Source organism: Hoplias malabaricus, chromosome 2 (genome assembly GCF_029633855.1).
Source record: "Hoplias malabaricus isolate fHopMal1 chromosome 2, fHopMal1.hap1, whole genome shotgun sequence".
NCBI lineage: Eukaryota > Metazoa > Chordata > Actinopteri > Characiformes > Erythrinidae > Hoplias > Hoplias malabaricus.
The window spans coordinates 63,054,676-63,081,789 of record NC_089801.1 but is presented as its reverse complement, the minus strand read 5'-3'; the positions used below and the strand labels follow the sequence as shown (position 1 = coordinate 63,081,789).

Genomic DNA, 27,114 nt, shown 5'->3' with positions numbered 1-27,114 from the left:
GAGCAGGGTGTTACTGTGTTCTTCATTAGGAATTGATGATCAGGAACAGTATAAAGTGATATAAATGATAACACAGTGCTTACTTGTGTTTAGTCAAATGTTTCTTTATTACAACTGCTTTGAATAAATGTGAATGTGAGCTGAATGTATTAATTACATAAACATGGTTTTATTTCACGAATAGTAACACTTGGAACAGCCATTACCTCAAATGAGTTTGTCACCACTGGTGATGACCACTATTCTACAGTATGATACCCTGCCTGCCCCATGCCCCAGGAGCCCCATTCACAGATGCTGTATCACGCCACACTGGGTCTTCCCTTAACTCATGATTTACAAACTAAGCACTGGTCTGAACTTTGTCAGTTTTATTAATAACACATCTTTTATTCTTTCTTTTATAGTTAAATGATCTTCAGGGACAAAGCTTATTAACAAAAGTGTAGTAAATATAACATTACAAATGCATCAATTCACATTTCTTTCCATTAATTAATAATATTGCACACCCTACTTCTCAGTTTTTTATTTGTTAAAAAAGTTTGACACATCCAATAAATTTCATTGCACTTCACGATTGTGTCCCTCTTGTTGTTGATTCTTCAAAAAAAATTAAAATTTTATATATTAAATTTATGTTTGAAGCCTGAAATGTGGCAAAATTCAATATTCTTGAATTAACAAAGACTTAATTAACACAAGGGGCCGAATACTATTGCACGTCCCACTTTTCAGTTGAGTTCTCATTTTATATCTTTATGTTTGAATCCTGAAATGTGGCAAAAGTTTGAAAAGTTCAAGGGGGCCAAATACTTTCACAAGGCACAATATATTCTGCTGTTGCATCAGTGGTCTCCTCCCTGCAGTTACATAAGCATGGCATGCTGTACTCTGGGTTGCTCTGTAGCGGACGGATGCTCTCATTTGATTGGTTGTCATGTAGGTTATGTTCAAAAACATAGACAGCTAGGGTTAGTTTCCAACATATACCGAACCACCTCTAACCCCCCCCAACTCCAACATCCTAACAACTTGAAAGTTAATAATTATCAAAATTATGAAGAACTTGAATTACTGTGTATTTCCAGATTCTGTTTAAAAACAGCTGTGCAGTCTGCGTTCCAAGCATCACAGAAAAACAACTGTAACTCAAATGCTATTGCCATATGATATGAAAATGAACAAGGTCCTTTCCCATGGGCTTCAGAAAATATCTTTCTTATCTATGCGAAGCATATACAGTGAAATTCTGTCAAAATCATACAGTTGATAGCCAAGAGGTCCCTCTGTGTAATGACAGTGGAATGGTTTAGGCATTATGGGTAATTTTGAGAAATCCATATCGGTAGGTATTCAGTATAAATCCATGAGAATATTATACAGTGAGCTACCTCTGTTTAATGACAGTAAAATGTAATCTGTATTTCTACATGTCCACCAGGATTACTATTCAAAGCCAGTTAAGTGTTTATAGAAAAGTAAAAATAAATACGTAAATGTATGAAATAATAAAATCAAAGCGTGTTTTGCCTCTTTAAAGTGATTTAAAACGAAATATATTCCTAATGGCTTGTTAATTTTAGCCCATTTAGTCCATTTTAGCATTGCGTGCATTTATTTAGTAACAGAGACATCGCTGCTCAAACGCGGGTTTCAGACTCTCTCTCTGTCCCAAAGCGGATGTGGTGTTCTCCGAAAATGAAAAACCGTAATGACGCGCCTATACGTGCCAGTCATATACCGTCAGTTTCCAAAGTGCGGATAGCTTGACTCCAGTTGTTAAGCGCTGTGATAGGTGCGAATGGTCGAGATCATGGTGTACACACTCTGCTGTTTTTGTCCAAGTAGTGGCTGAGGCAACTTCTCCCCATTTTCCCCTTCTTCCCCGCGCTGGCAATTATGGTTCCTATTCCGAGTGAGAACGGAAAGATCCGATTTCGCACGATCATCGTCGATAGGTTTCAGCTATTAAGCTCGACTCGTAACTCGAATTGTCGCTCGTAAAACGAACAGAAATTTCGCTCTCGACGCTGCTCGTATCTTGAATTACTCGTTTGTAGAGTAGCTCGTATCTCGAGGTTCCACTGTATCTCTTTATTTCCTAAGTGTCTCAAAAATCTGAAAGGCCCACTGAAGACACGATAAAACAGACCATTAATATCATGAATATGAAGACATTTTACTGTAGAATTGTATTTTATAATTTCCCTGTGAGCATAGCATTGGATGTAAATGTGTGGGGAAATTGCATATTTGGCTTCATTCATTGGACATTATCTTTTTACTTTTAAAGTGTCTCAAAAATCTGAAAGGCTTAATGAAGTCACAGAAGACTATCAGAATCCTAAAGATGAAAAAAATGTCACTGTGGAATTGCTTTGTCATAATCCTGTGAATATAGCACATGACATGGTAGAATATGTAGAAACATGAACCTCGGGTACATGGCATTTTTATTTTTTAATTGTCAGATTATCAGGAATCTGCAGTTGATATTACAGAAGGTGTAGTACAAATATAATATCCCAAAATGTAAAGTTTAATTGAAAGGTATGTTTGTTTAAACACTTAATGTCAATGTGTATATTCACAATGTCTGGTTATTTCCAATATTATTATATTCTTATTTGCTAGTGCGGACCACGCCCATAGAGGCTGAAACGGGGAGGTAAACTCTGGGGAAGAGTTCAGGGTGGCTTATGAATGCGTATGAAGCCGGACCCCCCCCCACCCCCCGTTGGATAAATGAATATGAAAAAAGGGTGTACAATGCTATGTTCAATTACAAAAAAATCCACAGTAAAATGTCTTCATCTTCAGGGTATTAATAGTCTGTTATATTGTGTCTTCGGTGAGCCTTTCACATTTTTGGGACTCTTTGAGTCTCACGTGTAGTTTTTTCATGTTATGGAAGGTGTGTTCGGACTTTGCCATCTAGCGGCGACAGAATGAAACAATTTCACCATTTAAGGTGACACAGAATCCGAATAAGAAACTGGCGAATAAGTAACCAACTTCAGCGTCATTGATTTTCTGCTCTCGCTGTCGCTGTTTTCGCTCTGTTTTCTTGATTCTGTGCGCTCGTTGAGTCTGACTTGCTCGATTTAGTGTTGTCTTTGTGCTCTCGCATAAAAGACAATGATCTTACTCCATATAATATAACTAAAATATATATGAACAGAGCTCATATCTTTACCTAATTGCTCTTTAAACAATTCCTTTCTGGCTTTAAAGCCTTTTCTTTTCAGTTTAGTTGTCTCTATCCAGGTTGGCACTGTGGCGCAGCCACACAAAAAGGAGCACCTGGAGGAAACCCACATGGACACTGGGAGAACACACCACACTCCTCACAGACAGTCTCCCGGAGCGGGACTCGAACCCACAACCTCCAGGTCCCTGGAGCTGTGAGACTGCGACACTACCTGCTGCACCAAAGACAGAAATTATTCATGTTTTAATACTAACTTTATCCTTGTATAATGGCCTATTAAAGGTGGAATGGACAATTCAGATAGGAACATTTCATTTAGAATGGCACCAGTATTAGCTTTGAAAACTGACCCATGTAAGGTGGAACTAAAGGTTTGAATTGGAAAATTGTGAACAATAATCAAATAACTGCCAACTAAATTATATTTTACGTGGAAATGAAGAATAAATAAGGAAGATAAAAGTCTTGATTATAATATCAGATACATCTCTCTTCTCATTTTATCTCTTTCTTAAAGGTTACTACCAATTTCTACAGTTTTTATTCATTCAGTCATTCATTCATTATCTGTAACCGCTTGTCCAATTCAGGGTCGCGGTGGGTCAAGAGCCTACCTGGAATAATTGGGCGCAAGTCAGGAATACACCCTGGAGGGGCGCCAGTCCTTCACAAGGCAACACAGACACACACACACACACACATACATTCACTCACGCACTCACACCTACGGACACTTTTGAGTCACCAATCCACCTACCGACGTGTGTTTTTGGACTGTGGGAGGAAACCAGAGCAACTGGAGGAAACCCACACAGACACAGGGAGAACACACAGTCACCCGGAGCAGAATATGAACCCACAACCTCCAGGACCCTGGAGCTGTGACTGTGACACTACCTGCTGCATCACCACCCTATAGTTTTTATATTTTCTCATAAATGTATAGCTGTATTTAAACCATGAGTATGTTAGTTGCTACTTAGTTGCTCTCTGTCTGTAATGATTTATTGTTTTTCAATAATTTCATGTACAACGTGCACTCTACTTCTTGCTCTATTGTTTTCCCACCCATTTTGGGCTCTACATTTCTAACTCTGTTGGTCTGACAGCAGCTGTGTCTCTCTGGTGGGTTTGTCGGCAGATTATCACTTTCGTTTGCTGGGTGTTAGAAACCGAAAAATTAGTGTAAACAGCAGGATTTGATTTTTAAGATTTTTCCTAAAGTCTTTTGCCTCTGGTTTTCCATCTTTTTCAGTCTCATCCCTTTTCGTCATCTCCTGATTCTGTTTTTGGACTTTTAGAACCTCCCCAGTCACAAGTACTACTACCTCCTCTATAATAGAGAAGAGCACACACTTCCCTTTCACACCTGCAGGCCCGGTTGTAATCTCACTGACTGCAAAACATCTCTGTTTGCTTTTGAGTTCTTCCTGGTGGTTAGTGCTAAAAACACGCCAGCACTGCTATCCAGGGATTCCCCTGTGGATAGCTGCCCCATTAGTGTGAAACCTGGATGATCAGAAATGACAGTAAACTGTTACTGCACTGAACATTAGATGTATAGAATAGATATTTAGAGTAGAAATGATCACAAGGGACCAATAATCAACCTACATTTCTGAACCTAAAGACAACACAAATATTAGAGTCACTTCACTTCTCTTTCCATTAACAATGAATTAATGACTCTTTACTGATTCCAAAAGCACTGAGTCTTTTCCTACCTTCATTAAGTGTCGTTCATCTCTTCAACACAAAGAACAAATGCAGAAAACATACAGTTAAACTAAATGTGGGTAAAGTGTTGCTGAGCTATTTTTACACACTCTGACATCGTTCTTCCTGTCTTCAAATATTTGGCCCCTCCTTAATGAAGTATAAACTAGCCATAAACTAGAGTCTTTATTATTAAATCTGTAGATTATAAATACATTAAATACTGAAAGAACTGTTGAATAATGTAGAACACTAAGGCAGTAGAGAGATGATGAATATCTTCAGTTTAATGAGTGATTTTACTGTTTGTCACTCGTCTGTCTGTAGAGAGATTGAGTGACTGATAAACAGCTCTATTTTCTCTCATTGAAACTTTCCTCTGAACACTCAGTGGTGAGTGATTTCATCTACTGTTCGTAAATACCGCCATCTAGAGGAATTCCACATTCACGGCACATTTTTTCACATAAAATTAATCACTGACTAATGTGTGTGTGTGTGTGTGTGTGTGTGTGTGTGTGTGTGTGTGTGTGTTTAAAGATATCCAGCACAGACAACAGAAAGTAAAGTGAAAGGAGATAAGATCTATTCACCAGCAATGGCTTTATTTAAACAGTACCTTTCATATGCTGCAGTTCAGCAAGTACCTGCTCAGAAAAATATATAACTCAGTGTATTAACACTATCATCATAAAATAAATCAAACTTAAAAATGAAATAAAGGATAAGAGCAAACCAACAAGTAAAGACATAGTATTCATTTAAAGCAGTGGCTCCCAAAGTGGGGGCGTGGAGTGACTGCAGGGGGAGGTGCAGCGAGGCAAAGGAAAAACCAAAGGGTAAACAAGTAAATATGACGAGGCATATCTCAGAAGAGATGAAGGGGTTAAATGTGTCATTTTTTTTTGAAGAGCCAAGGTGCAGGTTTTGGGCTTTTTCTCTCAGGAACCTGTTCTATATTTAATTTTTAGTGCAGGGAAGCAATTAGGAACAAATATGTTTAACAACGACTGTTAAGCACAAGCACTATATTTCTGTTCTTTTCTACAGTTGCAGTGGTGTATGAAAGTACAAGTGAATTCCAGTGGAGCTTGGAAGTAAAAGAAGTGTAAATGTGTCACTGTCTAAATATTCTCATCTACAAAATGGAGGCACGGTAGAAAAGTTTGGGGATCACTGATATAAAGAATGACAGATGTGAGTGAGATGAGCTGAAGAACTAGAAATGAGATATTTGTAAAAGTAATAAATATTTGATGAGAACAGATGAATTCTCCAAACCACAGTTTAAAGGTTTTAGAAATTATAACATTAATATAGTGTAATAGTATAAATATAGTATAATATACAGAGAGGGTATGATTCTGAAGATGTGTCAGACCTCATTAAACAGTGATTCCTAAAGGTTAGGAACAGGACAAATCACCAGGCTTACTAAGACTTCACACACACACATACACACACACACACACTTTCACTGTTCTTCCTTCAGTTTGTTCTTGGTGAGTCGGTGATGATCTGAAACTGATGTTGTGTTAAACTGACCGTTGATGTCCATTAAGAAATTAATCCTCCCAAAAGCAGCTCACTGTGTGTAACGTTTTTTTGTGTTGGTCGTTGTTGGCTTCTCCTACCAGTGCTTTATGGGAACTGTGGTGATTGTTGAACGCCATTATTTTTTAACCATCAGAGAGAATAACACCACACACACACACACACAAATTAGCTGTAACTGTGTCCAGATCCTACAGGTGAGGTTTCACCTTCTTTAAACCAGGTGTAGTTCTGCACAGGTGGATTAGCATCACTGCTGCAGGTCAGAGTCACTGAACTGTCCTCCACTGTTTCTCCAGAGGGACGGATGGACACTGAGACACTTTGTGGGCCATCTAGAGGTAGAAAGAGTGTTGCAGAAGATAATGTGGATAAATACCTGATAAATACATTAATGTAGAGATGATTGTAAATAATGTAGTGACTAAAATGGTGCTTTGTCAGGAACATAGTTTAAAATGTTTGTTTCTGAGAATAATGTAAATATTTTGAAAATAAAATTGTAAAGTTGTGTGAACAGTGGTAATATTTCCAGAGGAAGTTACTGTATGAACTACTAACAGTCTGATTAATTAATAACAGGTGCTGATGTGATCTATTGAACCTGAAGACAAGACCTGACACTGTAACAACAGTAAGTTTATTCTATAGTGTAGTTCACAGTGAGGCCTTGCTGAGCAATCACTGCAAGACTAAAAGATTTATTCTGACGCCACATTTCTAACTGAAATTGCAGGGTTTAACTCAAACACAACTGAGGCCAGCTTTCCCTCTGTATTTATGTAAATGCACTGGAACAAATCTTCAGCAGGAACCAAGCTCCTCAGGATGAGAGAACATCGCTTTTGATTGGTAATCACCAGACCACATCACTGCTAATTTGTATAAAGCTCAACAGGGTTTGAATTAATCCTATGTTTCTCTTAAAAAATGTAACACCACCCTTTAAGACCTTACAATGTATTATTTTTCTTTCACAGACCCCTTAAACATTTCCTTGCCACGTTTGTATTTTTCAGTTGTTTTGGAAACAGAAGAAACACAGCAGGGCCCCACCCCATCTACAGCGCCCCCTGTAGTGATCTAGCTGTATGAGTCTCAATAAAAATAGGCTCCAACTGGACTGGGTTTGGAGTAATCAGCTACAATTTACTGAGCTCCACTGGAGCTAAAAGTACAAAAGGGAGAAGAAGATTCTCAGTTCTAACACAGGACACTAAACTGTTTAAGCTGATCACACTTTCCTTATTAATCTTTATTTTAAAATAAAATCATAAATAATAAAAAGGGTTCATGATGTAACAACTCTGACTTACCGTTCATGAGGAGCAGAAATACCAGAGACGTGGGAGGAGCTAATCGGAGTGACATCAGTGTAAAATCTATAAACACAGCAGATAATAAAATGTGCTTTTTTTCTTCTTAATTTAACTTTTTCAGCAAACGACACATATTTAACAATATTAATACTGAATTAATATTAATTAACAAGCTAATTTGACAATAGAATTTGACAATTGAAATGGACAAAATCTTTTGAGACATGAATATGGATCAACAGCATATGAACTAGTCACATGGGTGTCTTAACATTTCACACATACTGAAATTAAAACACCGTTGTACCAGGAACCAAACCAGACAACAACTAGCTCATAGAATAGAATCTCTACTGAGAACTAGTCAAGTCTCTGGACTTGCTCTGGCATCATCTATTCTAATGCAGGCTTCACAACTCAGCAGTTCAAAGCAATCACTTAAAAATAAAGCATTTCTTACCTCACAGAAGACAGATTTGTCCCTAGTCACTGTCCAAATAGCGAATGAAGGAAGGAGAGTCAGCTCTGAGGTGAGAAATGGCAACAGTCTGTGGTTTCTTATGAACATTAACACACACACATTTAGCAAAGTTCTGCTTTTCACTGCATCACTCATCCTTTACTTCGTCACACACCAATCCATGAACAGATTAATCTTTTAAAGTGCAGTATTTAATTTAACCCAGAAAATGTTGAACAGACATTTAATTATTCATTCATTCATTCATTATCTGTAACCGCTTATCCAATTCAGGGTCACGGTGGGTCCAGAGCCTACCATCTGCAGGGATTCAGGCAACGTCATCTCACTGTCTCCAGCACTGTCCGAGGTGGAGGAGGATGAGGAAAACCACTGCATAGACCAAACAATGTTTTAAGCTACAACATGGCGCCAGTTTTCTTTTTACAAGCTAATTCAATAAATAAAATAAAACCAATACACTGCATTCTGCATCTTCTTTTATTTAGTTTTCGGGACGTTTCAGGATTATTATTAGTGGTGGTAATAGAATTAACAGCATTGTTGTTATTGTGCTTCTTGTTATTATTAATAACTTCATAAAATATGCTGGTCTGGATCCTACCTGGTAACACTGCCACACATTCACTCTGGACAAGACACAGTCCATTGCAAGCTTCATGAAATATGGGATGTAAAAAGCACCAGATATAAAATGTACTGTCATGGCTGGAAACACTTCTGTATAAATACGTGTATAAATACTTATTTCCTGACTATATCTTACATATCTTCATTTCTTGCAGAACAACACATCAGGAGATGTTCTACTTTTCCCTGTAAATCATTTGAGTTTCAGCACATTTTTATCTCTGTAGTTTAATAATAAAAACCTCAAAATCCAATTAACAGCAGGGGAACCTTAAGCTTTCAACAACGGCAGAATAAAAACTGTGGATAACAGGCATTATAGAAGTGTGTAAGTAGCTTTTTTTTTGTTGAATGGAAGATGTCCAGTAGTTCAGATCAGGATAAATGTGTGTTCTCTCTGCAGCATGTGGACTTACATTATAGAACACCAGCAAAGCATGTTATTGACCTGTTATTTGGCATAGGACCCATTGCTTAAAAAATGCTTTACACGAGGACAGTTTTGTGAACCTGGGGGTAGAAAGCACCTGGATGCACTATGGGACGAAGGCAAGCATGTGTAGTGGAGTATGGACCCAGATCAAGAAATGAAAAATTAAGACTCTGACTTTCCACTCTGATGATAAATTTTGGACTCACGCACACACCTATGTCTGACAACAAAGGCTAAGCAGAACACTTTTCAGTGACCCCCAGGATGACAGGAAGGAGTCATCTTCACACTTACGACACCAGATGACTACTCCCCCTTCTTCTTCTGGAATGTAAAGTGGAAACATGTATTATGCAATGTGTTAATGTTATCCTCTTTTATTCTCAGGTGGCTGTCTACTAACCAATCGAGTGATGTGAATTACTGTTTCAATCACGAGGGAAAATTCCTGTCTCAATTTAGAAAGACAATTTAATTTCTAACATCTAGAATAGTTGGTAATGTACTCGATATATATATTTGATAAAAGTAATCCAGTATACTCATTATGCTATATTCAAGTATGTATGAAGTATATTTTATTCATTATTCGTATTCGCGGGAAAAAATTGTGATCTCTCTCTCCTCCCTGAAACGTGAAGAAAGTCACGTGAAACTCAGACCCAGGAACCAATCAGAGAAAGAGACCTCCCAAATGGGCGTGACCGCACCACCTCTGAAAAAAGGGAGTCGCTCTGCTTCGCAGTAGTGATGGGAATTTCGGCTCTTTTTGGGGAGCCTGCTCTTTCGGCTCCTAAATGGCTCTTTGTTTTACCACTTATTTCCACTGGTACAGAACAATATTACCTACATTTTACATGACTATATGGACAAAATATTATTGTTCAATATTAAAAATAATAAAAAGTGTTCCAATGGCCAATTGTTTTTATGGCTGTCTTGTAATAACTCACTGACTGCACTCACACACTCAATTGTATAAATAACTGGATTCTTATTTAAACACCTTAATAAAAAATCACTTGTAAACTCTGAAATATAGCCAATGGAACCCAAAAGGTAGGTTTTAGAAAATAGCTCATTAAATTAAATAATCATCCATTTCTGGGTAATAAAATAAACAAATACTCTGCAAAGCGCAAAACAGCAGCATTCAACGGTGGTGATTAAAACAACCACAACTGTCAACAAACATTTAACTGATTTAACTTTTTCTTCAACTATTTTTTGGAAGGCAGATTGTCATTCAGAAAAACCAAGTGTCTCAGCTTGGAGGGTTGGAGGGCTGGAGCTTGCTTGTTGTTCTCTGATTGGTTGAAAGACAAGCCTTAGGAAAAAAATGGCTCGGTCTTAGACGGGAACCGGCTCTCATCGTTCACTTACAAGAGCCGGCTCTTTGAAACGGTTCGTTCGCGACCGACACATCATACTTCGCACACTTCTTCTTGATTTCTTCCACGCTCCTTTATCTCCTCTCGTACGCTTCTTACGCTCTTTTGTCTTCTCTTTACGACGACAAGCCGACTCTTCAAAGACTTTTAAGAAAAGACCTTAATGCAACTTACAAGGGACGCCTTGTGTCAGTTAGCAGTGCAATACAGGGACTAAAAAAGTAAATGTCGATTAATTGTCAGTAATCTTTTCTCATTTGTGTTCGTCGTTTGTAGCCCAATCCGAGTTTAATTTTATGACTGATCAAAGCAGGTGAAACTTATTTTGGCCAGAATAAGGGCCTCCGCTGAAATCGTAAAATAAGTATTTTAAAGCAAATAAAGCAAATTATTCAAAAATTAGCTTCTCAAGATCGGAGAAAAAAAACAGCAAACATTTATTCTGACGCCCCTTTCATCTGGAGGAAGACTCCCACTCAGGACAGCGAGCCAGAGGGAATCCTTAAACTGACGTCACTGCGCTCTGAGGGCGCCTGAAGCGGCCTGCCTCGCCTCCCACGAAACCCAGCCTCAACGCTCCAACGAAAAAGAACCGCGGGAGCCAGGCTGGACCTCTCTCCAATCACCTCAAAAGCGCTGCTGTACCCATCGAGTGGTTGAATCGTAAAAGTAAGAGAAATTCCTCATCTTCAGAGCTGATATCGAATTAAATCTCTTGATAAAATTATACCCTAATTAAATCATTTAGCAACACATCATTCACAAGTCATATAGCCTAGGCAATTAATAAATTCGAACTGGTTTCACCTGCGTTGATTCCGTGAGATTTTGATGGTTGTGATATGTTTATCAACCTATTATCTTTGCTTTTAAAAAAGTGTTTCCATTATTTGAAATAATACAGTGTGTGGAGTTTGTTCCTTAAGAGTCTGAAAATCCTGAGAACTCATCCCTAGCGTTGACAGTATTTCAATCTTTAATAAATTATTAATATTTTTAATAATAATAATAATAATTATAAGTGATAATCACCATTAAACATAACCAACTCAAATACTGTTACTCCGCTACACGTCTGTGTGACACACTGGACAATGTTGTGCTGGGAAAACTTTTGGACCTGGTGTTCATGTGGATGTTACTTTGATACGTACCGCCAACCGTTGGTGAATACCAGGCACACTCCTTCCTGTCAGTAGCCTTCCTTAATGGCAGTGGCTTTATTGACACTGCTCCCTGCTGCAGCACAAACATCGCTAAGGAATGGTTTGAGGAACATGACAGAGAGTTCATGGCACTGACTTAGCCTCTGAATTCCCCAGATCACAATTCACTTGAGTGTCTGTGTGGGTTGTGCCTCAGAGTCTGTATTTTTGTACTAAGTATTTTTGTATTAAGTTTGTAGTTAAGATTTAAGAGAGAGAGAGAGAGTGTGTGTGTGTGTGTGTGTTTAAAGATATCCAGCATAGATAACAGAAAGTAAACTGAAAGGAGACAAGATCTTTTCACCTGCAATGGCTTTATTTAAACAGTACCTTTCATATGCTGCAGTTCAGCAAGTACCTGCTCAGAAAAATATATAACTCAGTGTATTAACACTATCATCATAAAATAAATCAAACTTAAAAATGAAATGAAGGATAAGAGCAAACCAACAAACAAAGACATAGTATTCATTTAAAGCAGTGGTTCCCAAAGTGGGGGCGTGGAGCGACTGCAGGGGGAGGTGCAGCGAGGCAAAGGAAAAACCAAAGGGGAAACAAGTAAATATGACGAGGCATATCTCAGAAGAGATGAAGGGGTTAAATGTGTCATATTTTTGAAGAGCCAAGGTGCAGGTTTTGGGCTTTTTCTCTCAGGAAGCTGTTTCAAATATGTTTAACAACGACTGTTAAGCACAAGCACTATATTTTTGTTCTTTTCTACAGTTGCAGTGGTGTATGAAAGGATAAGTAAATTCCAGTGGAGCTTGGAAGTAAAAGATATGTAAATGTGTCAATGTCTAAATATTCTCATCTACAAAATGGAGGCACGGTAGAAAAGTTTGGGGATCACTGATATAAAGAATGACAGATGTGAGTGAGATGAGCTGAAGAACTAGAAATGAGATATTTGTAAAAGTAATAAATATTTGATGAGAACAGATGAATTCTCCAAACCACAGGTTAAAGGTTTTAGAAATTATAACATTAATATAGTGTAATAGTATAAATATAGTATAATATACAGAGAGGGTATGATTCTGAAGATGTGTCAGACCTCATTAAACAGTGATTCCTAAAGGTTAGGAACAGGACAAAACACCAGGCTGACTAAGACTTCACACACACACACACACACACACACACACAGTTCTTCCTTCAGTTTGTTCTTGGTGAGTTGGTGATGATCTGAAACTGATGTTGTGTTAAACTGACCGTTGATGTCCATTAATAAATGAATCCTCCCAAAAGCTGCTCACTGTTTGTAACGTTTTTCTGTGTTGGTCATTGCTGGCTCCTCCTACCAGTGCTTTATGGGAACTGTGGTGATTGTTGAATGCAATTATTTTTTAACCATCTGAAAGAAACACACACACACAATTTGATAGAAGGTCAAAGAAAACACACACATCCCAGTAGAAGCTCCACAGAAAAGGAAGGAGAAGCTGTTCAGATGGTGGCGAAGGAGACTCCACAGTGGAGACTCTGCTGTGTCTTAAAGAGCTACTAAACAGTCCTCAGTAGAAGAGGATTGACTCACTGCTAGAGTGTCGTACTCAGGAGAGCGGGACTGAGGATCCAGAGCTGTGTACAGATTATCAGAAGGACTGGAATGGACAGTCTGTTTGAGGGAGAGACAGAATGAAGCAGAGGAGGAGACATGAAGACGTTTGAGGTGTGTAGGAGTTCTTCATGAATCTGAATGTCTGAGTGAAGTGTGTTTCTGAAGAGACTCTTACTGCGAGTGTGTGGTACACATCATCAGAGGACCTGGACATGGGGTGGAGAGCTGTGTATGTGTCGTCCTTGGTGTTAGGGTCAGACTTCTGGAGAGAGGAGGGTCAGAGAACAGAAGCAGTTCAAGTCCTCACTGAATTAAATTAGAATGAATCTGGTTTATAATGTTTAGTTTGTGATGGATTCACCTGCTGTAGGTTTACTTCATCAGCGGGATTTCCTCTTCTCTTTCTCCTGAAGAGTAGTGAGAGTTATAATAACAAACCCAACATGAATATTCTGACTGATACAAACAGAAAACTCACACAATGGAAATGTCCAAGTGAATCATGGGTAAAATAATCCATTAATATTCAGTTTCAAAGCATTATTTTCAGAGAATGGATCAGAAAAGATGTAAACACTTACCGTAAACATACAACAGCAACGATGAGAGATAAACCTCCAGCTATCACTGCAATCACTGCACAGAGAACTACCAAACCAGACCCTGTGGGCAGATAAACACTGCAGTTTAAAGATATTAGCTTTAAGGAATGTCCTTTAATGATTTTTTAACTATTTAATACCTTTTACACCGACAGACACTGCAGCTGCTGTCTGAGCTCCGTACTCATTCTGAGCCACACAGTAGTAGGATCCACTCTGTAGAGCACCGTAACTGTGTCCAGATCCTACAGGTGAGGTTTCACTTTCTTTAAACCAGGTGTAGTTCTGCACAGGTGGATTAGCATCACTGCTGCAGGTCAGAGTCACTGAACTGTCCTCCACTGTTTCACCAGAGGGACGGATGGACACTGAGACACTCTTTGGAGGATCTACACATCAGAGAATAACAGCAGTGAGTGATCTGATCATCACAGGACACAGAGTCTGATTAAACAAATCATTATTCACTTACACAGAACATTCAGAGTCAGAGCTTCAGAGTATTTCTCTCCGTGTTCATTACTGCACTTGCACTTGTATTCTCCACTGTCCACAGGGCGGATCCTGTTCATTGTGTAGTTCTCTCCTTTTGATAAAAACGATGTTCCTTTAAACCAGTTACACTCTGGAGGTGGATTAGCATCACTGCTGCAGGTCAGAGTCACTGAACTGTCCTCCACTGTTTCACCAGAGGGACGGATGGACACTGAGACACTCTTTGGACCGTCTGGAGGTAGAGAGACACATTGTGTTTTACAGGGATGAAAATGTCAGGACTAATGACAAGTGTCTAATATAAGTTTAATAACTATCACATTAACTGTTGTTGCAGGTAGTGTCGCAGTCACACAGCTCCAGGGGCCTGGAGGTTGTGGGTTCGAATCCCGCTCCGGGTGACTGTCTGTGAGGAGTTGGTGTGTTCTCCCTGTGTCCGCGTGGGTTTCCTTCGGGTGCTCCGGTTTCCTCCCACAGTCCAAAAACACACGTTGCAGGTGGATTGGTGACTCGAAAGTGTCCGTAGGTATGAGTGTGTGAGTGAATGTGTGTGTGTCTGTGTTGCCCTGTGAAGGACTGGCGCCCCCTCCAGGGTGTATTCCCGCCTTGCGCCCGATGATTCCAGGTAGGCTCTGGACCCCCCGCGACCCTAAAATTGGATAAGCGGTTACAGATAATGGATGGATGGAGATGTTCTTCTTCTGGTTGTTTTTCAGACAGGTTTAGACTGAGTTCATCATTTTCAGATTTAAAGCTCCTTCCTGCAGATCTTTCAGTGAACTCTGGAAAAATTTCTGTAACTGTGTCTTTCACTCATAGATTTATTATTGTTTAAAGAGAAATTACTGCTACAGTTCAGCACCAACCCTCAGTTTCTTTCTTTTCTGAGACTGACTCTGACATTCAGAGTGACCTCAGGAGAGTTCAGACCCTGTACAGCACAGTGATATCTGCCCTTATCCTCCCTGCTGACCGACTGCAGGTGGAGCTGGTCAGTTCTGGAGGATAAACCATGTCTATTTTTGTACCAGGTGAATGTTGGACTGTCAGTCAGACTGCAGGAGGTTTTACATGTTAGAGTGACTCTATATCCCTCTGTCACTGTCTCAGGAACCTCCACCTGGAGAACTGTAAAGCGGGGCACATTTATTTGTAGAGAATGTTTCATACAAAATGCTTAAAGTCAGAGAGTTTTACAGAGACGAGGAACAGTAAAATGCAGATAAAATCGGTTCAATCAAAGAAAAAACATTTAAATATTAGTCAAAATTAATCTACAACATAGAAATAAACATGAAACATTAAAAAATGAGAACATTGCTGAGCTCTAGCTCCTCAGAAAGGTGTTTAAATAGATAGTTAAAGGAAGATCATAATAAAGTCTGGAAGTTTCCTCTGAAAGTGAAGAAGAGCACGTTGATAAAGGCTGATAGAACTTAGGAGAACATTTACTCGAGTCATTTCCAGCCCCTGAGTGAGGAAGAGTGCTAAACACTACAGCTTTCACCCAGTGTAGAGCAGCCATAACTGAATATGATCTTACTCTGTAAACAAGAGGAATATATACACAGTGCTTTCCTCACATTAACTCAATAAATGCTCCTCCAGGACTAAGCAGTGTTTTTCTCAGGTGTGGTGTGAAGGACTGATGTAGTTCTCTAACAGAACTGCTGGAGGAATCCTGTTCACCAGTGAATGAAGTACAGTGTCTTATTTCTGCTGATGGATCTTACCTGTGACAGAAAGATCAACTCCATCTGCACCTTGATACTTTCCTCCAGTCTGATCTGTTATAAATCTGAAGTAGTATTTACTCTGGTCCTTTTCTGTCACATCTCTCAGTCTGAGGGTGCAGTTGTGTTGTTTATCTCCAGTGAACTGAACCCTGTCTCTGTACTCTGGGTCATTTAACAGATCAGGAGGCTCTTCACCATTTACAGGCCACTGTTTGTTCCAGAAAGCTCTTTGGACTGAGTGACCCCTTGGATATGTGTAAGTGCAGCCCATCGTCACTGTAGACCCCTTTAGAGCACAGATAGATCGAGGGCTGTAATACACACTCCACCCATACTGAAGAACAGGGTGTGATCTCTCTTCACTGAAGATCAGCTCCTGGAAGGAGATCTCACCTGAACACCAGCTCCATCACCAAGAAAGCCCTTCAGTGTCTTTAATTCCTGTGAAGGGTGAAAGAAGCACAATCTCCCACCTCCACCGTGTTCTACAGAGGGACTATCGAGAGCATTCTGAGCAGCTGCATCACTGTCTGGTTTTGGGAAGTGCACCTCCACAAATCACAAGTCCCTGCAGCGGATATTGAGGACAGCTGAGAAAATGGTCTGTGTGTCTCTCTGTCCTCCATCACTGATATTAACACTACACGCTGCATCTACAGAGCAACCAGCATTGAGAATAATCACACACACACACACTCTTCACACTCATACCATCTGGAGAACTATAGAGAAGCATTCAGGCTTCTCACTTACTTCCCCCACTGTGTGTAGTGTACAGTGACTAGTCAATTACAGTTTCCCCTACCTATTATTCACTGTTTATTTTTATTGTCACATTTCCTAGTGTGGCACTGTTGCACGCTTGCACCTGTGTGTGTGTGTGTGTGCGTGTGTGTGGTTTACTTCTCAAGATAACCAGCACAGAGAACATTAGAGACCATTATGAGCTCTAGAATTAAGTAAAGTCAAAGTACGTGATATTTATTTAGAGAGACTTTATTTAAACTGTATCTTTCATATGCTGCAGTTCAACAAACATAAAATACCTGCTAATAATAATATATAACTCAGTATAATAAATATATGATAAATTTATGATATCATAAAGTAAATGAAACTTGGAAATAAATAAAAAATAAGAACAAAACAAAACTAAACACAAAGATTTAATATAATAACAAAAGTGAATGATATAAACTGAAGCAGTAGAAATAAGATATTTGTGTATAAATGATATAGAGTTTATGAGAAATATTTGGTATTTTTCTTCCAGAGCGCCCACTACTGCTGCATTGTGTGAAACCATATCACATTATCATCCTCACTATTTACCTATTTATTCACTGTTTAACTCATAACAATCAATAAAGGACAGTGAAATAATTAATAATTATGAAATTATAAAGTATATTTATTACAATTTTTAAGAACACTTACAAGAATAGTACAAAGGACAAACATCCCCAAAAGACAGTACAGAGCAGCACCAGACAATGGGGTTAAAAAATGATCACTACATTTAAACTCACTGTAACAGTCATATGGCAATGAAGAGTGGTTCCCCCGGTCGATACACACTGGTAGTTTCAGTCTATTTTGCAATTTTACATTCAGTTAACTGCAGTGTTACAGACCTCTAACTGGACATGGACTCTCTCTGTCAATGTAAGGGACTAATCAAGTCCGTGTTACAGACCACTAACTTGACACATACTCCCTTGGTCAAAGTTTGCAGCTGCTAAAGTCAGTGCTATATGCCACTCATTGGACACAGATTCCCTCAGTCAATATTAGTGGCTGCTAACTGCAGATTTCCCCTTGGGCGTAAAATGCGGTGTAAAGTGTTATGTAGATCTCATTTGAAGTATTCACCCTGGTTATTAAAGTAACATAGTGCAGTTTCTACAGTGCTGATGCCACAGTAGCAATGACAAAGATTCTGTTCTCCTCTATTACGAGTCTGTGGATGATGTTATTTGGAGGTATACTATCTACAGAAATAAAACATACAGAGATATATAAATATACAGATATAATAATGAATCAGACCACACTAAAGAGTGATTCCTAAAGGTTAGGAAAAGGACAAAACACCAGGCTAAGACTGAGACTAAGACACAAACAATCACATACACAATTTCGCTGTTCTTCCTTCAGTTTGTTCTTGGTGAGTCAGTGATGATGTGAAACTGATGTTGTGTTAAACTGACCGCTTACATCCGTTAATAAATGAATCCTCCCAAAAGCTGCTCACTGTTTGTAACGCTTTTCTGTGTTGGTCATTAAACAGAGCTACTAAACAGTCCTCAGTAGAAGAGGATTGACACACTGCTAGAGTGTTGTACTCAGGAGAGCGGGACTGAGGATCCAGAGCTGTGTACGGATCATCAGAAGGACTGGAATGGACAGTCTGTTTGAGGGCGAGACAGAATGAAGCAGAGGAGGAGACATGAAGACGTTTGAGGTGTGTAGGAGTTCTTCACGAATCTGAATGTCTGAGTGAAGTGTGTTTCTGAAGAGACTCTTACTGCGAGTGTGTGGTACACATCATCAGAGGACCTGGACATGGGGTGGAGAGCTGTGTATGTGTCATACTTGGTGTTAGGGTCAGACTTCTGCAGAGAGGAGGGTCAGAGAACAGAAGCAGTTCAAGTCCTCACTGACCAACATCAAGTCCATTAACACCTCAGACTAGACTTACAGACCACTCTAAGCTCTGAGACTGAATCACAGATTGTGTTCAAACTGCAGAATTCAGAATCAGCTCCTTGAACAGCCCTCTTACTGCACACCTGTGATTCTCTACAGACTCGTCTTAGATCAGTACTGCCATCTACAGGTGGAGATGTGTAATGACTCCAGCTGCTGGAGCTCCTCTCCACTGCAGTGGCGTGTTTACTCTGCTCTAACCCACTACATCATCTCAACAGGTGAGAAACAAGCCCCTCACCTGGTAGATATTATCTTGATCCTCCACCACTCTGTTCTTCACACTCTTCCTCCTCCTGCTGTTAGAAAAGTGTGAGTGATGTATCAGCGTGATTCATTAGTGATTAAACATTACATTGCTATGAAATGTCTGGTTTTCTTCATGCATTTAGATGTTTCAGTGATTTGTAGTTTTGCTGCATAAATAATAATAATAATAATAATAATAATAATATTTTGTACTTAGTGCTTTTCAGGAACTCATTGACGCTTACAATTTGTAATACACAATGGAAAACAGATAACAAGAACACCTTGATACATACTCTTAGACAAAACGTAATATAACAGGACAGGACACAGTGAAAGAACAGATTAGACTTGAGGCAGATAATATGAGAGTGTGAAAAGATATTATTTAAAATTAGAATTAAATATGAAAAGAGAATTATGTTGTTTAATCAGTGGAGGAAGAGAATTCCAGACGATCAAAGCCCTCAGTACAGGACCTGAGGGTGTGGGAGGGAGAATTTTTAATTGAATACGATATTTGAGCGTAAGCCTGTGGAGATGTTGGAAAACAGGTGATGCATGTGAATGTGGGTGAGGAGACGCACAGCAGAATTCTGGAGTTTGTGAATAGAGGAGGAGCTGATACCAGCAAGGAGAGGGTTACAGTAACAAAGACGACTAGAAATCAAAGTGTGGATAAGTGTTTCTTCATAAAGGAATAAATATCCATTCTTACTACATCATGAAAACAACAGCAGTAATCACTGACACTCCACAAACTCCAACTCCAACCCCCACATACAGGATCAGTGACTTTACACCTGAGAGACACATGAACAGAGATCAGAACAAATGTTTTATACGTTGTACCCAAAGCCACCAGACCGTCAGTGATACATCATCCATTTCTCTTTTAATACCTTTTACACCGACAGACACTGCAGCTGCTGTCTGAGCTCCGTACTCATTCTGAGCCACACAGTAGTAGGATCCACTCTGTAGAGCACTGTAACTGTGTCCAGATCCTACAGGTGAGGTTTCACCTTCTTTAAACCAGGTGTAGTTCTGCACAGGTGGATTAGCATCACTGCTGCAGGTCAGAGTCACTGAACTGTCCTCCACTGTCTCACCAGAGGGACGGATGGACACTGAGACACTCTTTGGACCGTCTGGAGGTAGATAAAACTTTATGTTTAACACTTTATTATATGACTTTGCTGGTCTGCTCCATTTTGACAAGAAGAAATGGTGTAAACGTTTCTGTGCAAATCATTCATTTAAATTTAATCACAAATAAATGAACCTTCATCTTTGGTCGTATTATGAACCTTCAGGACCCTGTACTTACATCTGACATTCAGAGTGACCTCAGGAGACTTTAGGGACATCGGACTCCATACAGAACAGTGATATCTGTCTTTATTCCCCCTGCTGACTGACTGCAGGAGGAGCTGGGCACTGCTGTGGTATGAATATTGTCCATTTTTGTACCAGGAGAGTTGTGGACTGTCAGTCAGACTGCAGGAGGTTTTACATGTGAGAGTGACGTTATCTCCCTCTGTCACTGTCTCAGGAACCTCCACCTGCACATCTGTAAACAAGAGAAAACACACTTACACTGTGATCTCCTCACATTAACTACAGTGCTGTCCACACACCGACTTAATGAACACATCACTGATGAGTGGCCTATTTATTACAACAGTAAACTACACACTGTGTTCTTATCAAGTCATAGTCAAACGTTATCAGAGTGGAAGGGTAAAGAGAGCAGGGCCTTACACAAGTGATATTTATCCTACTGCTGTAATTAACATCACATCAAAGATGATTTGTCACATACAGAGTCACACATGGTACAACCAGCAGTGAAATGCTTTGATGACTGAGCACTTCTTTGGGGGAAAATAATCAGTATCAGAATCTATAAGAAATTAGAAATAAAGATATATAAAATGTAAGGACGGAGTTCTCAATTGAACCTGAAATAAGACGAGGACACAGAGATAATACTCTAATGTAACTAAGGGAAATGGGGGAATAGTGTCTAGTGAAAAATATCCTCTCTCTATCTGTGTGTGTGTGTCTGTCTGTCTGTCTGTGCACGTGTGTGAGAGACACATACCTCCTGCACTGAGGGAGTGGGTGGCTGAGACATGTTTATCTACCCACACTGCTTGTGGTCTGTCGGTCAGGAAGTTTCAGACCACAAGCAGCGTAGATAAACGAACATGTCTCACTCACCCTCACCCTCAGCACTGGAGCCTCCAGTATTTAATACGGCTCTGTGTTTAACCTCAGTGTTCTCTCCCCTAATTCTTCCAGTCACAGTTAATAACTCCATAAGAGACAATACGGTTCTTACACTCGCACTGTAGGAGGTTTTAACGCTGAGGATTTTACCATCACACAACACTAGCATTCAGTAACATTCAGATGTGTAATGCAGGGCAAGTATCAGGTAAATCTCCCAGAATCTCAGCTACAAAACCTCATCCGATATAAACACTCTTACTGTGTAGTGGATTGTAAATGTTGGTCTCACAGCTTTTAGCAGTAAGTCCCTAATTCCACATGTAGTGTGAAGGACTGATGTAGTTCTCTTACAGAACTGCTGGAGGAATCCTGTTCACCAGTGAATGAAGTACAGTGTCTTATTTCTGCTGATGGATCTTACCTGTGACAGAGAGATCAACTCCATCTGCACCTTGCCACTTTCCTCCAGTCTGATCTGTTATAAATCTGAAGTAGTATTTACTCTGGTCCTTTTCTGTCACATCTCTCAGTCTGAGGGTGCAGTTGTGTTGTTTATCTCCAGTGAACTGGACCCTGTCTCTGTACTCTGGGTCATTTAACAGATCAGGAGGCTCTTCACCATTTACAGACAGGTCTTTGGTCCAGAAAGCTCTTTGTACTAAGTGACCCCTGGGATATGTGCAAGTGCAGCCCATCGTCACTGTAGACCCCTTTAGAGCACAGATAGACATAGGTCTGTAATTCACACTCCACACGTCCTGAGGAACACCTCCTGCAACACACACAATGCAGAAATGTGTACATTATTACACTGAGAGTCTCAGTCTGAGAAAGTGCTCCATAAACACTGTGCTTTAACTGAGACTCTTCATTTTGATGAATATTTGAGCTCAGGTAAAATCATAAAGTAAATATATGGAGAATAAAAACTGGAAAGTTGTGAGAAAAGAGTCTGAACACAGTGGAGAAATACAGCCTTTGTTCAGAGAGATCTGGAGGATGCTCCCAGGGTATCATCTGTATCCTGCAGTTACCCACAATTCACTGCACATGTACAACACTGAGGAAACACACTAAACTTGGTGGAAACTAAAGTCTTCATTACTGTGTTGGCCCTAAAATATATTGTTTATGCCTTTAAATATGAACAGCTCAGAATTTACCAGGCCTTGGGAAATGTAAACTGCAACACAGACACTTTGTGAAACAACAGGGCGCGCTGTTACAGTATTTCACACTTCCAGTTCCGCACATATTAGTAGTTTATTTTTATCGCAGTGTGATGAACTAACTCACATTTTTTAAATAATATATATTTATATTTACATTATATTTATCTGGTAACAGAGCGATCAAATGAATCTCCACAGAGTGAATATGATGAAGAGTGACTCACCAGAGATGAAGAGCAGAAACAGCAGAGAAACAGTGAGAGACTTTCTGAGTGAAACCATCAGTGAAACCTGGATGATCAGAAATGACACATTACTTTTTAAAGGCTCAGCAACATCTCTAAATCTGCAGAACCATGTTCATAGTGCAGACACAGAGCTCTGAGTTAAACACTGTTACTGCACTGAACATTAGATGTGTGTTACATAGCAGTGTTTCTACAGTTATAGAGAGAACACTTTGTGGATCCTGAAGGAAACTGCAGCGTTGCAGTAGCAGACATATTCCACATGAACAGACATAAACTAGTCTAAATAGAGGGGGTTATAGTTCTCATATCACTGCTACATTTCCTCTGTTATACACATGCACTTCACTAACAGTGCGTCTCAGTAGATGCTTTAGAGTAGAAATGATCACAAGGGACCAATAGTCAACCTACATTTCTGAACCTAAAGACAACACAAATATTAGAGTCACTTCACTTCTCTTTCCATTAACAATGAATTAATGACTCTTTACTGATTCCAAAAGCACTGAGTGTTTTCCTACCTTCATTAAGCGTCGTTCATCTCTTCAACACAAAGAACAAATGTAGAGATCTATAGAGTAAAACTATATGTGGGTAAGGTGTTGCTGAGAATTTCACACACTCTGATAATGTTCTTCCTGTCTTCACTTTACTGGTCCCTCCTTATTCAAGTTTAAAATAGACATAGACTAGACTCTCTCATTAGAAATGGAAGATTATAAAAACATTCAATATTGAACGAACTGTAGTATATTGTAGAATACTAACGCTGTAGTGAGATGATGAACATCTTCCATTTAATCAGTGATTTTGTTCTTTATTGCTTTTTTGTCTGTAGAGGGTTTGAGTGATGTCACCTGACAACCAGCTCTATTTTTACATTTGTCTAGCATAGAACACTCAGTGGTGTCAATGGTGAACTCAGCTTGTGTCCATTTAGAAAGGTCTACTCCCACTGCACCATTAGGTCCAGCATTGACTGAGATCTGTAGCTCTAATAACTCATCTGTCTCCTCATCCACCTTTCTCTTCTGTTCAGATCAAAATTGAATCCTCAACAGGTTTAATTTCATATGACTATAACTGGTTTTAAAGATAATGTGTTACTGTGACAGAAAACTTTCTGAGTGGAATCATCTCACACTGTCAGACATGAAGAAAACACTCATAAGCTCCTCTTACACATGCACAGTAACAAATATTTTGGGACTTTACCCTGAGGAAATGTGGGTGTGAACACAAACATCCTTAACATTTGTATGATACATTACACAGACTTTATCCTGCCAGCCCCCTAACTCAATGTCTGAGTAATATCTGAGTAAGCCAGTGTGTGAATAGAGCCACTAATGTTCCGGAGTATCACAGTGAAATTATGTTGTTTTTCCTGCAGGTGCTGCCCCATGTCTACACCACATGGAAAAATTTGAGAAAATGTCTGATATAGGAAATCTCCAGTTGTGCACTACATGAGTGAAAGGTCAACTCTAGAAATGTCTGAATCTGAGTCTCCAGACATTTTCTATAGTTCATATGTGAAGGTAGTTTAACACTGATGTTTCTTTGCACTGAGATCACTTTCTCTGGTCAGAGAATACAGGAGCAGTGTGTGCGAATTTCATTTTCAACATAGCCAGCATTGAGAAGATTGGAGATCATTTAATGAGCTCAGAAAAAAGAGAAATTTGAACACCAGCAGTATCTTTATTGAAACAGTACCTTTTAATATTGTACAGTTCAGCTAACGCAAAACCCCTGATTATGAACTTATATAACTCATTTTAATAGCAATATGATCATAAAATAATTCCTCATTCCTTCAGTTTGTTCTTGGTGAGTCGGTGATGATCTGAAACTGATGTGGTAAACTGACCATTGATGTCCATTAAGAAAATAATCCTCTCAAAAGCTGCACACTGTTTTTTGTGATGCTGGTCATTGCTGGCTCCTCCTACCAGTGCTTTATGGGTTCTTTTGTGATTGTTGGTCACAACTATTGTTTAACAATCTGAAAGAAACACACACACACATGGAATCTGATGCATGAACTCACCAAATGGTAGTAGCACTAACATTTAAATCAATAACTCAAATATGTTTATACTAAAACAGAATACTGAGGGAATCATTTATGAACAGAGAACAAGCCACAGAAGAGGAAGGAGAAGCTGTTCAGATGGTGGTGAAGGAGACTCCAGAGTGGAGACTCTCCTGTGTCTTGAAGAGCTACTAAACCGTCCTCAGTAGAAGAGGATTGACTCACTGCTAGAGTGTCGTACTCAGGAGAGCGGGACTGAGGATCCAGAGCTGTGTACGGATCATCAGAAGGACTGGAATAGACAGTCTGTTTGAGGGCGAGACAGAATGAAGCAGAGGAGAAGACATGAAGATGTTTGAGGTGTGTAGGAGTTCTTCATGAATCTGAATGTCTGAGTGAAGTGTGTTTCTGAAGAGACTCTTACTGCGAGTGTGTGGTACACATCATCAGAGGACCTGGACATGGGGTGGAGAGCTGTGTATGTGTCGTCCTTGGTGTTAGGCTCAGACTTCTGGAGAGAGGAGGGTCAGAGAACAGAAGCAGTTCAAATCCTCACTGACCAACATCAAGTCCATTAACACCACAGACTACACTTACAGACCACTCTAAGCTCTGAGACTGAATCACAGATGGTGTTCAAACTTCAGAGTTCAGAATCAGCTCCTTGAACAGCCCTCTTACTGCACACCTGTGATTCTCTACAGACTCGTCTTAGATCAGTACTGCCATCTACAGGTGGAGATGTGTAATGACTCCAGCTGCTGGAGCTCCTTTCCACTGCAGAGTGGAGTGTTTACTCTGCTCTAACCCACTACATCAACTCAACAGGTGAGAAACAAGCCCTTCACCTGGTAGATATTATCTTGATCCTCCACCACTCTGTTCTTCACACTCTTCCTCCTCCTGCTGTTAGAAAAGTGTGAGTGATGTATCAGTGTGATTCATTAGTGATTAAACATTACATTGCTATGAACTCTATTGAAAGGTATGTTTTTTCCTCATGTATTTAGATGTTTCAGTGATTTGTAGTTTTGCTGCATTAATAATAATAATAATAATAATAATAATTTGTATTTAGTGCTTTTCAGGAATCCATTGACACTTACAATTTGTAATACACAGTGGAAAACAGATAACAAGAACACCTTGATACATCCTCTTAGACAAAACTTAATGTAACAAGACAGGACACAGTGAAAGAACAGATTAGACTTGAGGCAGATAATATGAGAGTGTGAAAAGATATTATTTAAAATTAGAATTAAATATAAAAAGAGAATTATGTTGTTTAATCAGTGGAGGAAGAGAATTCCAGAGCATCAAAGCCCTCAGTACAGGACCTGAGGGTGTGGGAGGGTTTACAGAGAAGAAGATGATCAGACAGATATGAAGGAGGGAGATTGTTAAGGGCTTTATAGGTGAGTAGAAGAATTTTGAATTGAATACGATGTTTGAGCGGAAGCCAGTGGAGATGTTGGAAATCAGGTGTAATATGGTGATGCATGTGAATGTGGGTGAGGAGACACAGCAGAATTCTGGAGTTTGTGAATAGAGGAGGAGCTGACACCAGCAAGGAGAGGGTTACAGTAACAAAGACGACTAGAAATGAAAGCGTGGATAAGAGTTTCTTCATAAAGGAATAAATATCCATTCTTACTACATCATGAAAACAGCAGTAATCACTGACACTCCACAAACTCCAACTCCAACCCCCACATACAGGATCAGTGACTTTACACCTGAGAGACACATGAACAGAGACCAGAACAAATGTTTTATACGTTCTACACAAAGCCACCAGACCGTCAGTGATACATCATCCATTTCTCTTTAAATACCTTTTACACTGACAGACACTGCAACTGCAATCTGTGCTCCGTACTCATTCTGAGCAACACAGTAGTAGGATCCACTCTGTAGAGCACTGTAACTGTGTCCAGATCCTACAGGTGAGGTTTCACCTTCTTTAAACCAGGTGTAGTTCTGCACAGGTGGATTAGCATCACTGCTGCAGGTCAGAGTCACTGAACTGTCCTCCACTGTTTCTCCAGAGGGACGGATGGACACTGAAACACTCTTTGGAGGATCTACACATCAGAGAATAACATCAGTGAGTGATC

The 27,114-nt window shown here is 39.6% G+C and overlaps 1 pseudogene; it reads right to left on the bottom strand.

Annotated features, from left to right (window-relative positions):
- The window catches only part of LOC136677804 (sialoadhesin-like), an 86,108-nt pseudogene that overhangs the window by 24,192 nt on the left and 34,802 nt on the right, over nucleotides 1-27,114 (bottom strand).